Source organism: Henckelia pumila, chromosome 3 (genome assembly GCF_033568475.1).
Source record: "Henckelia pumila isolate YLH828 chromosome 3, ASM3356847v2, whole genome shotgun sequence".
NCBI classification, from domain to species: domain Eukaryota; kingdom Viridiplantae; phylum Streptophyta; class Magnoliopsida; order Lamiales; family Gesneriaceae; genus Henckelia; species Henckelia pumila.
In genome coordinates, this window is record NC_133122.1 from 113,632,391 (window position 1) to 113,645,697 (window position 13,307).

General features: G+C 37.6%; 2 pseudogenes; both read left to right on the forward strand.

Annotated features, from left to right (window-relative positions):
* Positions 1-535: 535 nt before the first annotated feature.
* Positions 536-4,407, forward strand: LOC140889323 (PP2A regulatory subunit TAP46-like; annotated as a pseudogene).
* Positions 4,408-7,697: 3,290 nt separating this feature from the next.
* On the forward strand, positions 7,698-10,857 carry LOC140892906 (PP2A regulatory subunit TAP46-like; annotated as a pseudogene).
* The last annotated feature ends 2,450 nt before the right edge of the window (positions 10,858-13,307 follow it).

The following is a 13,307-nucleotide window of genomic DNA, read 5'->3' on the forward strand; positions in this document are numbered from 1 at the left end:
AGAATGAAAATGGGATCACATTTCCATGGATTTCATTACACAGCTACCACGTTCATCCAGAGGGTATGATGCCATTTGGGTGATTATTGATCGTTTGACGAAATCAGCATGTTTTATTCCGTACAGACATGATCAGATGGCAGAAATTTACGTCAGAGAAGTGGTAAGATTACATGGTGTGCCTAAATCTATCGTTTCAGATCGAGACCCTAGATTTACATCACACTTTTGGTATAGCTTGCAACAAGCTCTTGGTACTCAATTGCACCTGAGTACTGCTTATCATCCTCAAACAGACGGACAGTCAGAGCGGACTATCCAGACACTTGAGGATATGTTGAGAGCTGTAGTACTAGATTTTGGTACTAATTGGCAAGATTCATTACCACTTGCAGAATTCTCTTATAATAATAGCTATCAGACCAGCATTGAGATGGCTCCTTTTGAAGCACTGTACGGAAAGAAATGTAGATCACCGTTATATTGGGATGATATCTCAGATGTACCAGATGTTGGGCCGGATATGATCAGAGAAATGACTGAAAAGGTAAAGCTTATACAGAAAAGAATGAAAACAGCTCAAGAAAGACAAGCAAAGTATGCAAATATCAGACGACGACCTCTATTTTTTGATTAGGAAGACAAAGTTTTCTTGAAGATTTCTCCGTTTAGAGGTACAGTCAGATTTGGCAAGAGAGGAAAGTTATCTCCGCGTTTTATCGGTCCGTATGATATTATCGAGAAGATAGGCGATCTTGCTTATCGACTCTCTCTTCCTCCATCTTTGTCTGGTATTCATGACGTATTCCATGTCTCTATGCTTCGAAAGTATCAGCCTGATCCTTCCCATATTCTTCAGCCTGATGAAGCTGAACTTGAGGAGACTCTCAGTTATTTTGAGAAGCCTATTCAGATTCTTGATCGCAAAGACAAACAGCTCAGAATCAAGACAATTCAGCTAGTCAAAGTTCAGTAAAGTTGACATGGCATTGAAGAAGCGACTTGGGAGATTGAGTCAGATATGAAACAGAGATTTCCAGAGTTGTTTCATTGATGTGAGTTCTTATTCTGCTTTATGTTATTTCATTATCTTATGTGTATACAGATTGCATATACAGCTTGCTTATGATTACGAGGACGAACTCATGCCTTAGTGGGGGAGAAATGTAAGGCCCGAAATTATTTAATTTTAATTCGAGAATATTTAATTTGGAAATATTTAGAGTTTAGAATTAAATTATAATATTCTTAAATGAATAAGGATTGAAATTGAATTAAATCGCTTTTCCAGGGACTGAATTGCAAATAGCCAAAAGTTCAGGGACTAAACTGAAATTTGGCTAATATTTATCTCAACATATAATGGTATTCAGCCATTTCAACGTGTTCAGCAGAAGAAAGGGCAGAAACTCGACTTCAACCCTTCCCACGCCATTTTTGTTCCGTTCAAGCTTCGATAACTCGTGCTTCGGTTGTCAGAATTTCCGAATAAATATACATCTGCGATCACCGCTTCGAGACCTTCGTTTTGGTACAAATTTTATCCACTTTTCTCAGAATTTATGTTTATGTTGAAGATGGAATTTCATGATTTTAAAATATATTCATATATGAGCTGTACCGATTGTGTATTCGCAGACGGTTTGAAAAAAGACTGTCGTTCGGATTTTATATGATTTTAGCAAGAAAAATTCGAACCCTATCCTATCTGATTTTGATGATTTTGATGGTATTGAGATGATATTATGATTTATCTTGCTTATTGGATTGTTTGTGATATTGTTTGGATTGCCGGTTTTTAGCCGTTATGCCGTCGATTCGAAAAATATCAAGACTTTGATAATATTGATTGAAAGAAGCAATAAGAAAGGTTTGAGTTGTATCTGATCTTGTTAGTTATTCGATATGTCATTTATCAGCTTTATATCGAAGTTTTCGAGCTCGAGATCTCCGATTCAAACCAAGAAGGAATTGAAGCAAGGTTTGCTAGCAATTGCACTTGAGATTGAGTTGAGAAGTTGAGCAGCCTTTTGATATAATTTATCATTGATGTCATTGCAGATTTGAAGTACTTTCAGACGCGTCATCGAAAGGTATAAATGACAGCTAATCCAGATGGGATAGAACGCTCGAAATAGCTATTGTTTCGAGTATTCCCTTGTTAATCACATACTTAGTTGTTTATGTGTTTTTATATGATTAGATGTTTTGATTGCTTTGCTTGCTTATTTGATTCAGTGTTCAAGGTGTTTTATAGCATTTAATGCATACAGAACATGTTGCATTCATCTTGAACTCCAGCCTGAAAAGCACAGAGGGTTGAAAGGCCTAGAGTGCATATGACAATTGGAGGGCTGTAGTTGAGTGGCACGGAATGTAGACTTACTTCCAGAGCCAGAAGACTCACTATAGTTGCACCAAAGTTAGAGGAAATAAAGTATTCGACTTTACCTCGATTGGGTGAGTTGGTGTTTGTTGAAGATTTTATTTCCTCGGGATCCCAAGAACTCATATTCGATTGATATCAGCTTGATAGCCTCTTTTGTCATATGCATTGCGTTCACGTTTATTATCTCGCACTTTATGTTTTTTATACTGGGATTTTGTTCTCACCGGAGTTTATCCGGCTATTGCTTTGTTTTGTATGTGTACATGGAAATAGGTGGGGCAGGAGCTAGTCAAAAGAGACAGTGATAGCTCGAGATAAAGTCATAGCACGTGAGAACTCGGGTTGTAGCAGAATGTCTTGTACTTTGAGTTATGAATCATACTAGAAATGATACAAGAACGTTTTATAATGTTGTTGAATACATGTTAGTTTGTTTATCTTGTATATGAAAGCTTATAAGATGATATGAGATAGCATGTATATGTTTTGGTAGCTTGTACAAGATATTATGGTTTTCATATTCCTCATTTGACAGCAAAAATGTTGCAGCAGAATTCTCAGATTTTGGAGCCCGCTCGATCGGACGAGTTCATCCGATCGAGCGCGGTCTTTAAATGTTGAACAGGAAGTTTGAGCTTTTGGGCTCGCTCGATCTGACTAATTCATCCGATCGAGCGAGACCAAATATTACTTGGACCCGAGAGCTTATATTTTGAGTTCGCTCGATCGGGCGAGTTTACCCGACCGAGTAAGGTACTGTAGCTTTTAAAAAAAAAACTTTTGTTTGAGCTCTTGGATCTTTATTTCCTTTAAGTTCTTGATTCATTGTTATTTATTATAAATTGCCTTAAGATAAGATTAGCAACCCGGGTCCCCACACAGGTGTAGGTGCAGGTTTGAGCACCAGGAGCTTGGAGTCGCCAGTGACCAATGAAGACAGCAGGATTAGCTGTAGGTTTTTTGCCATTTAGGCTTATTTATTCGATTGGGTTGTATAATCGAATTTATTTAATCGGTTGTACTCTACCGGTCTACTTTTATTTAAGTCTTCCGCAGCAATTTATTTAATGCATGCTTAATTATGCTCTTAACTCTGATTAGGTAGTGGATCCGGGTTGGGTCGCTACAGAAAAAACAAGTCAAAGGAGCTTAAATATCTAATAAAGTCCAATTTTGCATTTAAGTCCCTGAAAAATCCGAAAATTACAAAATAGACCCTGATCAAAAACAAATCGATCCTCGAATTTTATAATCTCTGATTATCTCAAATAAACTCAATTAAGATAAATTTGGGGTGTTACATTTACTTTGTGTTTATTTTATATACCATGCTCAACTTCCGCAATATGTCAATCTCTATGAATTTATACAGCGCCTTTTGTAGGAAGGGGACAACGACTATTCACAATCTACTCTTAATGAGCGCACCCACAAAGCTGAAGCCTGGCATCGTGATGCTACGGCAAGGGCTCGATATACTAAACCTACAACTCCTATTACATGTGCCACTTTTGCTCAAGATGTTTTAGAAGGTTGAGTAAAGGTGTCGCAGTATCACGAGCACAAGCACCAACCAATGATATTCGAACTAGCACGCCTTGTTTCCAAAAACCCAACAAGCGAGAGAGAAAGAATCGCAGCCCAAGTTTTCCAACCTCATCATAGGTATGCTGCTGCTAGTCTTAATAACTCAAAAATCATTTGACTCTCTACTTTGAACACGTGCTAGAGGAAAGAGAAAAGAAATAAGAATGGTTCACATTTACAGAATTCCAACCATGAGTATCGAAGAAGTTAGGTTGAAGGAGATGAATATTATGAACAACTGGCAAGAGAAGAATGCAATGCTCATGGAAGAAGCGAACTCGTCATGGTATAAGGAAAATCGTCAGTCAAAGCCAAGGGAGGATGATGAGGAAGATGATGATGAGGCACAAGATAAGGCAAGGGTGTTGGACGACTGGAAAGATGACAACCCTCGTGGTGCAGGCAATAAGAAGCTCACAACTTGTGGCTAAGGTTGAAGATATTGTTGACATTTATATCATGTCATAAATTAGAATTTACAAAAATACAATTAGCTGATAATTGCTTCGGTTTTCCTTGCCTGCCTAGCGATTCAATTCCAGTTTTGTTGGGTTGTTGTTATAAATTATGAACATTTCCTTCGATTGAGGAATCAGAGGCAATTTGGTGAATCATTTGAGCTTGCTCGAATAGAACTGGCAACGTAACATCCGCCATTTTTAATTCCACAATAGCTGATTAGGTTTCACTACTCAAGTTGTGAAATTGAAAACGCAAATTACAATCAGAGGAGAATTCGAGAACTCTGTGTAACGCAACTTTTCAGACATGTAGAAAATTGTGAATGTTACACATCTTTCACGAAACTATCTACCGTGATTTTTCAGAATTTAGGGTCGATTTTACCTGCTGTGTCACCGAGTTTTCAGCTTCTTCTATGTCGCCAATTACAAAAACTATGGTCGAGAATCTCCGGCCACGAATTCAAGGTGGGAGCAGATTATGGTCGAGGGTTTCAAATGCGTGGAGTTTTCTTTTCCTAGAGTTGATCAAATGGAAGGATTTTGAGTCTCAATTCTCTTCTTTATTTTTTATTTTAATTTTAATTTGATTCCATTTATTTGGAGGAGATCCGTTTCGGCGGATCTTACCGAAAAAAAAATCAAAAGGGACTATTTTGGCATGTCGAACTAAATGTGGGACTTAATTGGAAATAATTTGTTTCGAGATTGCTAAAAAGTCGGGTCTTTTTATATTTAATTTTTAAAAAAAATTAATTGAATAAATAATGCATGCGGTGGGGTAATGCAAAATACTTTAAAACACTAATGTGAAGAGATTTTTAAAAAAAATTAATTGCACAAATAATGCATGCGGTGGGGTAATGCAAAATACTTTAAAACGCTAATGTGAAGAGCGGATGTGAGACCTCGGTTCTAAACATATAATCTTGGATTAAACAATAATTAAGCATACAAGATCCAAGACTAAAAGCAATAAAGAAATTTTTTTTTTAAATTGCCTCGCTCGATTTGTAAGATTCAACCAATCGAGCGAGCAAGAATTTGCAAACTTTCTGCCCGGCTGAAACACCAACACCGCTCGATCGGTAAAGTTCAACCGATCGAGCGGGCATGCAAAATACAAAATAGAGACTTGGCACAAAGTCCATCGCTCGATCAGTCAAACTCTACCGATCGAGCGGTGACAGCACAGGACTAAAAATATAGCAGAAAATATTGCCAAAGCTCAAGTCCAATACATTCAATGCATAACAAGGTTCATAATACATGCAACGACAACATTCAATCCACAATATTCGAATAATAGAAACTACAAACATCAACCAAGTTCGAGTTCTAAACATGCTTCAAATATAAACTAGATTGACATGCTGAAACAACTTCTAAACCGAGTCCCACTTCTATCTCTCACTCTTGATGTTAACCAAGTCTTTGCTGACTTGATCATGCCCCACCTATTGCCAAGTACACATACAAAACAAAGAAATAGCCGAATAACTCCGCTGAGAAAGATATTCCCAGTAAAAGCAACATAACATGCAATAACAATTAAAATAACAACAACATGCTTTCAAGACAACAACATATTCAATATCAATACGAAAGAAATGCATGTCTTTAAAATCGGGATATCAACTCTGATAAACAATGGATTGCTGCTATGCTTTTGGGATCCCAAGGATGAGACCACGTAACAAGTCACCGTCTCTCCCAATCTAGGTAGTGCCACGTATCTCAATCCCCTAGACTTTGGTGCGACTATAAGAAGTATGCTAACGCTAGGTGAACTTCTACAGCCCAGGCCACTCGCAGTATAGCCCCCAAAACATCTAAACAAAAAGGGCCATTCTTCCCACTGAAATCAAAGGTTTGGCTCAAGATGAATGCATAAGAAAACATAAAGCATTAATCCATATAATAAAGCTCAAACAACAAAATACATGTTCCACATTCTAGAACAAGTATTGATGCAAGTATGGGATTTAAGGGAAAACTCAAGAACCAAATGTCTCGAGTGTGCTATCCCGCTGAAACGATGACTACTTGTACCTTTCGTTATGAAAATCTCCAACTCTGGATAAGCTAAAATAAAAGGTTATATTAGAAACTATACAACCTAAACAACAACAACCGCTCAAGGTAAACTCTTTACCTCTCTCCGTCCAACTCTTCGACGATCGACTTCTGCTAACTCTGGGCTCGACAAACTCCAAAAGAATCTGTACATAGGAAAAATAAGATCAACAACGACGAACGAACTCATTTGCCAAAGTTCTACGATTCAAACGGTTCAAAATCTCAAAACTCAAATCGGCGACATAACGGCTATAAACTGAACAAACCGGAAACGCAGACAGCAGTAAAACATTGCAAACAACTCAAATCAATGCTAAAACAACAATACCAACTCAAATCCAACACATTTCAAAATCCCCATTTTTTAATTATGCTTCCGAAAATCATAACAATTCCGAACGACGCTCTATTTGAAAACCGACTGAGAATAAACGATAAGAACTCGTTCAAGAACAACATAACCAAAACTCAATCGATTCTAACAACATCCAAAAATAGAATAACAACTGATATGAGAAATACTTACGATAGAACGAAGCTCTTGTTGCTGTGATCGCTAATCTGCCTTTAGAAATAAATTCTAACGGACGGATCGACCGGAAACTGAAATCTGAAAGCTCGAAGAAGCTTTGGAGGTGGTGGAGGAGAAGGAAGAAGTCAAAGCAACTAATATAATATAACAAATTCCAAATTTGCATTTTAGTCCCTGAAAAATCCAAAAATTTCAAAATAGTCCCTGATCAAAATCAAGTCGGCACTTGAACTCTGTAATCTTTGATTATCTCAAATAAACTCAATTAAGATAAATATGGGGTATTACATCGGATGCTACCTATGTGGCAGCATCCGGTTCTGTCAGTAGCGTACGCTGCGCTCAGAATCGGACGCTGACAAGATTCTCACAAACACTAAATACTTTGGCTACATTGAATTTCTTGTATTTTTTGCTTTATTTCCAATTAAGTCCCAAATTTAGTTCGACATGACAAAATAGTCCCTTTTGAGTTTTCTTTTTCCGGTAAGATCCGTCGCAATGGATCCCCTCCAAATAAAATGAATCCAATTAAAATAAAAATCTAAAATAAAGAAGCGAATTGAGATTCAAAATCCTTCCATTTCATCAACTCCAGGAAAAGAAAACTCCACGCATTTGAAACTCTAGACCATAATTTGCTCCCATCTCGAATTTGTGGCCGGAGATTCTCAACCGTAGTTTTTGTAATTTGCGACGTAGAAGCAGCTGGAAACTCGGTGACACAGCAGGTAAAATCGAACCAAAATGCTGAAAAAATGCGGTAGATAGTTTCGTGAAAGATTTTTAACGTTCACAAGTTTCTACATGTCTGAAAAATTGCATTACACAATGTTCTCGAATTCTCCTCTGATTCTAATCTGCGTTTTCAGTTTCACAACTGGAGTAGAGAAATCTAATCAGCTATTGTGGAATTACAGATGGAGGACATTACGTTGCCAGTTCTATTCGAGCAGGCTCAAAAGATTCACCAAATTGCCTCTGATTCCTCAATTTAACAGGTTAATAAAGAATGTGTATAGATATGTGTTATATTATGCTATATTTTCCTTTGATTAAGATCTCATGAATATGTTTTGTTTTCTTTCATAATAATTATCAGGAAACTGTGAGAAACGATTGCGAGCTTTTGAGGAAATGTGAGGATATGATTGGAAAGTTGGGGTTATTTTCGTCTAATAAGATGAAGGATGATATCAGTACGGCCAACCTCAAATATCTTCTTGTAGGTGTTGAATATTTTTTTGGAGTGTCATGATAGACAAATTAGTCTAAATGGGTGAATGTACGGTTTTTGTTTTCTATTTTGATATTTAAACTCACTTTCTTGTAAATGTGATTGAAAAAAAAACGCCAACTTATTTTCATTTTTGTGATAATCTGATGTATTGAATGCCCCTGAAAGCTATCATTTAAAAGTATTTAACTCGCGGTCTTTGATACAGATTCCATATTATCTCGGCGAGTTAACAGAAAAAAATTCACAGGAAGACCGGATTCATATTCTTAAAGCTTCACTAACCAAGTTAATGGTACTGGTTTTTTATTTTGGTCAATGATAAGGACATGTGCTTACAGAAGTTATTGATATTTTGTAAAATGTCAAATTTCATTTGGCCATAAGTCCAGGAATTTATTTTATTTTGTGAAGCTATGGAGCTAGTGGCGGAATATGAACTAGAATCATATATGCAATCAAGGAGTAATTCCTCTGCTGATCAAAGAGCTAAGAAGGTTGCCATCCTCTCTCAGACGTCTTTCACTGAACTTCATAATTCCTTTGTCCGCCTCGTTACTACGACTAGATTTCTTGAACAAATGATTGTACTCCGCCGCATTTAATGCTTGGGAATTACTTCAGATTGCTCGATTCAAACACATAAAAGCGGCTGAGTCAAAATTTCTGGAAATAAAGGAGCGGAAGGAACGTCGTGGGAACTCAACTAGAGAAGCTGCATTATCTACTCCCATGGAAACGGGAAAAGAAGATTTGGAGGATGATGATGGAGAAGAGGAAAGGGAAGTAAGTTGTGTATTGAGAATTCATTTTAATTAATGTAATTTTGTTATGGATAGGTTTGAATCTTGAGTTACACTATCTCCTGGCTCTTTCAAAATGTGAAAATCTCATCTCTAAAGCATATTTCACTACTTCTTAACAATTTTTTGAAGCATATTTCACTGCTTTTGACTTCTTGTAATTAGAATATATGTGGTCAATTTATGTGGATGCTCTGAATGGTGATAAAGAGGAATAATTCACCATTTTATATTGTTAATAACTTGAACTGACATCTCTGGATTGAGAATTCACCTCTTTGTAACACCAGCACTTTCTTGTTGGCCTGAAGGCTAATTTTGCCTGTCATTTATTTTTCCTCTGTGTCAGTATTATGAGGAAAATTCACCCTCACAATTGTCTTTTTTGCGGATGCTTTCTTTTTGCACTATTTTGAAGCGGAAACATGTTAATTTGTTTGTTAAACACATTTTCCCGTGAATGTTGTCAAACCTATTGAAATCCATGCTCTGATTCTAAAAACCATCCCTTCAATGGTAGCTAAATTCATAACCATTATTCTGGTTTGTCCCTCCCTTTCTTTTCCACACCATTGCATGAACCATAATGATAATTGTTCGGTTGCATGCCATCAGGCATGGATGACCACCATCTCCTTGGCACTATATAAGGTTGGTTTGGATGGTCCTGATCTTTGGAGATTGTCCTCTGTATTTTTAGCTTCTTTCTTTTGTTTCCTTGTTACTTACTCTCATGTCTACAATATTAAAACTCGTTTGATTTGTCTGAGATGCTTAAGAAATAGAAATAAATGCTCTTAGTTGTAAAGGAGAAACAGTCCAAGGTATTAGTCGGTAATATATTTTTCTTTCTATCTTGTTTAAGCAAAATTTTGGGAATACGTTCTTTTGAAATTATATGCCAGGGGATGGCAACATTTCCTTTGCCTCCCTTCTCATTCTCTTAAATGTGAGTATTGTATAGGACTATAGGTCTTTTCCACCCCTTATGTTGTCAAGTTCATGGTTGTTTTGATTCCTACATTTCATTGTTTTCCGCATGAGCCCTGAATCCGCTACTTTGTCTTTATTTCATATACCATGCTCAACTTCCGCAATAATTCAATCTATAAGAATTTATACAGCGCATTTTGTAGGAAGGGGACGAAGACTATTCACAATCTACTCTTAATCAGCGCACCCACAAAGCTAAGCCTGACATCGTGATGCTACGGCAAGGGCTCGATATACTAAACCTGCAACTCCTATCACATTTGCTACTTTTGCTCAAGATGTTTTAGAAGGTCGATCAAAGGTGTTGCAGTTTTACGAGCACAAGCACCAACCAATGATATTCAGACCAGCAAGCCTTGTTTCCAAAAACCCAACAAGCGAGAGAGAAAGAATCGCAGCCCAAGTTTTCCAACCTCATCACAGGTATGTTGCAGCTAATCTTAATAACTCAATAATCATTTGACTCTCCACTTTGAACACGCGCTTGAGGAAAGAGAAAATAAATCATAATGGATCACATTTACAGAATGCCAACCATGAGTATCAAAGAAGCTGGGTTGAAATAGATGAATATTATGAACAACTGGCCAGAGAAGAATGCAAAGCTCATGGAAGAAGAGAACTCGTCATGGTATAAGGAAAATCGTCAGTCAAAGCCAGGCGAGGATGATGAGGAAGATGATGATGTGGCACAAGAGAAGGCAAGTGCGTGGGAAGACTGGAAAGATGACAACCCTCGTGGTGCAGGCAACAAGAAGCTCACGCCATGTGGCTAAGGTTGAAGATATTGTTGAAATTTATATCATGTCATAAATTAGAATTTACACAAATAAAATTTGTGGATAATTGCTTCGGTTTTCCTTGTCTGCCTCACTATTCAGTTCCAGTTTTGTTGTGTTGCTATTATAAATTATGAACATTTCCTTCGATTGAGGAATCAAAGGCAATTTGGTGAATCTTTTGAGCTTGCTCGAATAGAACTGGCAACGTAACATCCTCTATCTGTAATTCCACAATAGCTGATTAGGTTTTGCTACTCAAGTTGTGAAATTGAAAACGTAGATTACAATCAGAGGAGAATTCAAGAACTTTGTGTAACGCAACTTTTCAGACATGTAGAAACTTGTGAACGTTACACATCTTTCACAAAACTATCTACCATGATTTTTCAGCATTTATGGTCGATTTTACCTGCTGTGTCACTGAGTTTCCAGCTTCTTCTACGTCGCCAATTACAAAAACTACGGTCGAGAATATTCGGCCACGAATTCGAGGTGGGAGCAGATTATGGTCAAGGGTTTCAAATGCGTAGAGTTTTATTTTCCTGGAGTTGATCAAAGGGAAGGATTTTGAGTCTCAGTTCTCTTATTTATTTTAGATTAGTCATGGAAAGAACAAATATCAAAGGAATTCTGGCTTGTGATCCCTTACCATAGAATTTCCACTCGTCAGCCATGTCAGGTCTGAATCTTACAATCTTCTGAAAGCAATCAATTGTGGCTCTGCACTTGGTTAACATATCGATACCGATTATACAATCAAAATCAGACAAACCGAGTACAACACAATCAATCTCAATCTCATGACCCTCAAACTGTACTGTACAATTTTGTACAGACGTCACTAATATAATACCTCTTCCCAAAGGTCATGAAATAGACACTACAGTAGCTAAGGGTTCAACAGGCCAATCATGTAATGCCACAAATTGTTCAGAAATAATGGTGTGTGATGCACCAGTATCAAATAAGACATAGGCAGGATAACCATAAATGGAACAGTTACCTGCAATCACATCATCAAGTGCAGCTTGTGCTTGCTCCTCAGTCAGTGCAAACACTCGAGCTTGTTGCCTCTGCTGCTGACTCCCAGCTTGACTTCCTCCAGCATGGCTCTGTTACGATGGCTGAGGTTGGAATGAATGCACTGAGGATGCTTGCCTCTCCGGCTGTGTCAAAGATCGAGATGATCCAGCACCCTGTGAACTTCCTATTAGAGTAGGTGCCCGTCGAGCCAATATGTTGGCCGATGGTCCTTTAGAGAACTCTTGTATGCCAATCTTTATTTTAATAATATTTGACATTATTTAATTTGGCAAATCTTTATCTGTATACCCATGCAAGCTGCATAGATAAAGCCCTTGAACATACAAATAGTAGAAAGAATATGAGATGGTCATGTGATGACTATCATGAAACTCATATTTGGAATACTGTATATGCTAAACTGTTCCTAGTCGATTCAGCCGCCATAAAGAAGGATAAAGGCCGCTCGAGCTTGAGACTAGTATTTGCGATGTGAGTACCATGTTTTATTGGTAGGGGACATGGAGATGTCCAAGCATGCAAATATGTGCTCCTTGTAGAGTGCACTTAACAACCCTCCCTAAAGGATTTTCCAAGTGGTTCTCACTTATCGAGTGGAGAAGTCCTAGTTTATGGTTGTACACCATTAGTCCTTATGACCCGGGACAACATGGAGACTCTATATGCTAGTGCTTCACTTTGACTTGTTTACCGACTCATCTGGGGTCATCAAGTGGCAATGCTGGGTGTTGTGACGAAACATATAGAAGTCAATGCATTGTAGTTGGGGATTTACCGCTTACCTACGGGTATGTATATCCTATGTAATCTCATGCATATGTAGCTTGAAATATCTGATCAGAATAGGTGGTAATTAAGAAATGGGTTTCTTGAATTACACCTTTGATGCAACTACGGCATGACACGTAGTTATCGATTCAATGACAACTCTTGATAAACCAATGGTTGTCGAATCGGTCGGGATATATGAGTTTAAGGGACCGTACTGTACGCTAACCATAATTGATTGGTTCTTGCAGGCACTATCATTTGATACCTAGGAAGTCATGTAAGCGATGCTGCTAGACGTTTCACATGACTGGTTGGGTACTATAAGACTTGAGTTTTCTTACGTTCTTATTATCAAGAAGTTGATCAATAAGAATGGAGCTATATGGGGTATGCTCACATAAGGGACTTGTTGATCCCGAATCACATGGAGATGTGAACCCACTGCTAGTTGTATCAGTGAACCATTGAGGGTCACACAAGTACTAGCCTTCTAGATCCCGTTGAGATTAAAATTAGTTCAATGTGTTGAACAACTTATAATGGAGTTTATAAGTAAAATAAATTAGAAGTTTGACTTCTAAATTGGAGAATAAATGGAAAAGTAAATTTTAATTTGTGAATGTGTTCCA